Raw genomic sequence first — 4,664 nt, forward strand, 5'->3', positions numbered from 1 at the left:
GCGTTATTTGATTTTAATTCAGGGCCCTGGGACTCTGTTCTAAATAGCAAAGGGAATGAAACATTGCTGATGGATTCATCACAGCCATTTCTGTTCTAAATACTCGCTTTTGCCACACAACTGCCTCAGGTCGTGTGAGGAATGTAAAGGTTTTAAATACCAAGGTTTTTAAAAAGCAATTGGTTTTGTTATTTCAAATAGAGCCTTAACTGTACTTAATATTTTTGTGCAGCTACCTGGGAAATTGTAAATTCAGTGACTGATTACAGAGGCGGCTGGGAGTTGATAATAAAGGCTGATTATGTGTTGGTGCAGCAGCAGGGAGTGCTGCTGGAATGGGGGTTCTGGAGCGTTGCGGAGTGGGAGGCAGGGCTGGGGCTGTGTTACTGAACAAACACGACAAGAGCAGCTCTGGCAGCTGCATCCCTGATTTCTGCCTGTCCTCGGCAATCAATAATTTTATTGACTGAGCTGGGCAAATTTCTGTCCCTTGCTTTGCCTGTTTGCAGAGTAACAGAGCTCCAGACAATGATTTATGTGCACAGCTCCAAGGTGTCCCAGGCGCCCACCTCCCGCTGCCTCCTCCCTGGGATGTGGGTGCCTGGAGTCAAACAGCTCCTGGAAAAGTGCTGCTTAAATCAGGGAATCCGGGAATGGGCTGGGTTAAAGGGACCTTAAATCCCACCCAGTGCCAGCCCTGCCATGGCAGGGACACCTCCCACTGTCCCAGGCTGCTCCCAGCCCCAATGTCCAGCCTGGCCTTGGGCACTGCCAGGGATCCAGGGGCAGCCCCAGCTGCTCTGGCAATTCCAGCCCAGCCCCTCCCCACCCTCCCAGCCAGCAATTCCCAATTCCCAATCTCCATCTAAAGAGCAGGAAACACATCACCTGCAGGAACTGGGAGGAGAGACTCAGGCAGATGTTGAGCTGAACATCTGGACTTTGGAGTGGGTGCTGTAAAAGGGAACAGAAACCGAAGGGGCAGGTGAGTTAATGGGATGGAAAATCCAATTAACAGGTAGTCCTTAATGAAATAACTTCTTTCTGGTTTTGAAAACGCAATAGGTTAAATAGGTCTGTGAGAAAACTCTTTCAAGCTCATTTAAGATAAAATTACGGGGAGGGTTGGGAGCAGTGAGGCAGCTGGGGCTCCCAGGTTTCGATCAGTTATTTGGAAAACTTCAGTAAAACTGACAAAACTTGAAGGAAACCTCTGATCATTGAAATTTGTGTGGTTTCCTCCCACCCAGCCCCTGCGACCCAGCCTTAAATAACATTTCTGTTCATTTTGGTTGTGCTGCATGGGGCAGCAGCTGGATGTTGTAATGTGAACACAAACCACGGCGAGAGGCTTGGGGCTGACAAACCTCTTCACTTTTAAATCCACAGTCAAGTGGGCTCTCCATGACTGCCCTCGCTTTGCCAGGTGCTGTTTTGCCATTTTTTACTGCCTTTTTAAAAGATATGTTCTGCAATTCAGATGTGTCCGTACTGGGGATGATGCACAGTTGTACTCTGGACTGAGTGCGAGCCGTCTGTCAAAAACAAAAGCTAAATTCTCTGTAATAAAAGCCACCAAAAGATTGATATTTCACATTAAAGGCAGGGCTGAAAAAAAAGCAATTTTGTTTATGGGCAAACCTGTGTCTGGCACATTTTTCATGTCATATAAAGATGGAAATCTCACCTTATGGCTGTAGATTGCTGCTATATTTCAGCCTTTACAATTGGGGACAGCTCTGCATGTGCTGCTCCGTTAAGAGAGATAATTCCCCACGTGTTGTTGGTAGCAGTGAGTCCATCTGAACACATTTCTGCTGCTACCCAAAGGTGCAGCATTTCCCATTGGCTGCCCATGGCTGAGCTGGTGAAGCACATTCTTCAGGAAATTTGATTTGTATGTGAAACTTGTTTGTTCCTTTCAGCTCCTTTCAAAGCTGTTCTGACTCTCTCAGAGCAGCTGTGGCTGCCCCTGGATCCCTGGAATGTTCCAGGCCAGGTTGGATGGGGCTTGGATCATCCTGGGATAGTGGGAGGTGTCCCTGCCATGGCAGGGGGTGGAATGGGATGGGATTTAATTCCTTCCAACCCAAACCATTCCAGCATTCTGTGATCTGTTGTGTCTGTCCCCCAGCACTGGTTTTGTGCCTTGGACTCTGGGGCTTCCTCTAAGGCTTAGGGCTGAGGATGGCAGTGAAAAGGACAGGGAAGGCTCAGGGTGGGCAGCAGCAGCTCCCTGGAGAGGGAGGTCAGGCCTTGGGAAGAGCTGCCCAGGGAGGTTTGGAGTGCCCATCCCTGGAGGTGTCCCAGGAAGGGCTGGAGGTGGCACTCAGTGCTCTGGGCGGGGGACAAGGTGGGCATGGGCACAGCTGGGACTGGGTGGGGTGGGGGGGCTTTTCCAGCCTCAGGGATCCTGGGATTCTGTGAACACCTCAGCTGAGCTGCTCTCTCTCCATTCCCAGAGCATTTCCTCCCCTGCACTGGGTGCCTCTGACAGTGCCATGATTCCAAGGACTGCCGGGAAGCTGCTGCTGCACAGCTGGCTGCAGCTGGCAGGGACACGGCTGTGCCCAGCCCCATCTCCAGTCCCCGCTGGGCACGGCTGAGCAGGAGGAGCTGCACACCAAGCAGCCACTCAACCCCGCCGTGCCGCAGAGCTTGGATCTCACAAAGCTCTTTGGCCCCAGGGTCAGTATTTGTGCCTGCAGCACCCTCTGCCTGCTCTGGGGCTGCCCATCCCTCTGGCAGTGCTGTGGAAATGTGGGGCAGCACCAGCTGAGGCCTCCAGCAGCATCGCCAGGTGGATCCCGCTGCTCCTGCGGGACCCTTCCCCCGGGAGCCCCCCGGGCTCGTGGAAGCATCCCTGGCCTAGTTCGGGCTGTCAGTCTCCTAGAGAAGCAAAAGGAAATGCAAATGGCTCGGCTGTGCCTCTCCAGGCTTTTGCTCCCTGTGCAATACACACGGATTTGATTTGGCTGCCTTGATCACACACGGAATTCCCACGGGACACTCCAACCTGCCAGAGCAGTCCGGGGACTGGGATGTGCAAAGTAAATATTCACAGTGTTAAATTGGAAAGAAAAAGGCTGGCTTTGCAAGGAGGGTGTTGGCAAATACTGATTTGGGGATCTCTCTGGGCGTGGGAGGCTGCAGGCTGGTCCTGTGCTTCCCATTTCAATCCCTGTTCTCCCCGGCTGCAGCTGCGTGTCCCGAGCGTCCCGCGCTGCCCAGCTGCTGCTGGACCCGGGCACAGCGTCTGCTGTGGGCACACCGAGCCCCCTCCGCCAGAACAGCCAGGGTTTCTGCTCCCTGGAGGGGTAAAACATCCCCAGGTGAAGCAGAGCCTGCCCGTGGGCGGTCAGCTTTTCTGCCTTGCCTGTTTCTGTCTCTCAGCCCAGGGAAATCGGAGCTCCCAGGGAGCCAGGGGTGCTCACAGGGCACTTTCTGCTGCAGGAGAGTCCCCCCAGCTGCTGCTGTCCCCCAGCTCCAGTGCTGGCACTTACCTGCACCTAAAGCTGGGCCTCCTTCCTGTCCAGGTGCCTCCCCCTCACTCGAGTGACCAGCCCGAGGTCACGGAATCCCAGAATGGGTTGGGGTGAAGGGATCTCAAATCCCACCCATCCCACCCCTGCCATGGCAGGGACACCTCCCACTGTCCCAGGCTGCTCCCAGCCCCAGTGTCCAGCCTGGCCTTGGGCACTGCCAGGGATGCAGGGGCACCCTGTTAAATTAATCCTGGTTTGGGGTTTTTTTTTGGTGGGGTTTGTTTGTTTGGTTTGGGGTTTTTTGTTCTGTTTTTTTTGTCATTGTTGTTGTTGTTTGGTACAGGAGGGAAATGTTGAATTAAAGCTTCTACTCAAGACATTTCCCAGCTACATTTCCTCAGCTGATTCCAAATGTTGGGTCATTGTGCTCCTGGCTTATTGTTGTTATTTACAGGAGAAAATAAAAGAGGGGTGATACAACCTGGAGGAGTTTTTTAAATGAAATGAATGTCTGACAAATTCCTGGAGCTCCCAGGAAGGCTGGAGGAGGCAGTGCTGTGAGAATTGGAGCTTCCTGAGTAACTGCAGGTTTTTTAGAAGTGTTTTTATCACTGATGTGAGGAGGAGAGGTTGGGGCTGGGGTTTCTGTGCAGCTGAACTGAGCACAACAGGACCCCTCCCAGGGGAAGGAGAGGTTCTTTTGTTAATTTTGCAGGGGCAGGCAAAAGATGGGATGTGAACCTGAGCCAGGTGTGTCCAGAAGGCCAAAGGCACCTGGGCTGGGTCGGGAATAGGTGGCAGCAGGACCAGGGCAGGGATTGTTCCCCTGTGCTGGGAATGGGTGAGGCCACACCTCAGATCCTGTGTCCAGTTCTGGGACATGGAGGGGCTGGAGCGTGTCCAGGGCAGGGAACAGAGCTGGGAAGGGGCTGGAGAATTCCTGAGGGAGCTGGGAAGGGGCTGGAGAATTCCTGAGGGAAATGGAAAGGGGCTGGAGAATTCCTGAGGGAGCTGGAAAGGGGCTCAGGCTGGAGCAAAGGAGGCTCAGGGGGGACCTTGTGGCTCTGCACAAGTCCCTGACAGGAGGGGGCAGCCGGGGGGGTCGGGCTCTGCTGGCAGGGAACAGGGACAGGAGGAGAGGGAACGGCCTCAGGCTGGGCCAGGGCAGGCTCAGGGTGG

At 53.8% G+C, this 4,664-nt stretch overlaps 1 long non-coding RNA gene across 1 annotated transcript in view; it reads left to right on the forward strand.

Annotated features, from left to right (window-relative positions):
• Nucleotides 1–840: 840 nt before the first annotated feature.
• Nucleotides 841–4,664, forward strand: part of LOC108447790 — a 9,394-nt gene continuing 5,570 nt past the window's right edge. The window contains exon 1 of the long non-coding RNA XR_001863475.1: nucleotides 841–985. This is a non-coding gene — a long non-coding RNA (uncharacterized LOC108447790). The remainder of the gene's footprint in view (nucleotides 986–4,664) is intronic.

Source organism: Corvus brachyrhynchos, unplaced genomic scaffold (genome assembly GCF_000691975.1).
Source record: "Corvus brachyrhynchos isolate BGI_N302 unplaced genomic scaffold, ASM69197v1 scaffold245, whole genome shotgun sequence".
Lineage (NCBI taxonomy): Eukaryota > Metazoa > Chordata > Aves > Passeriformes > Corvidae > Corvus > Corvus brachyrhynchos.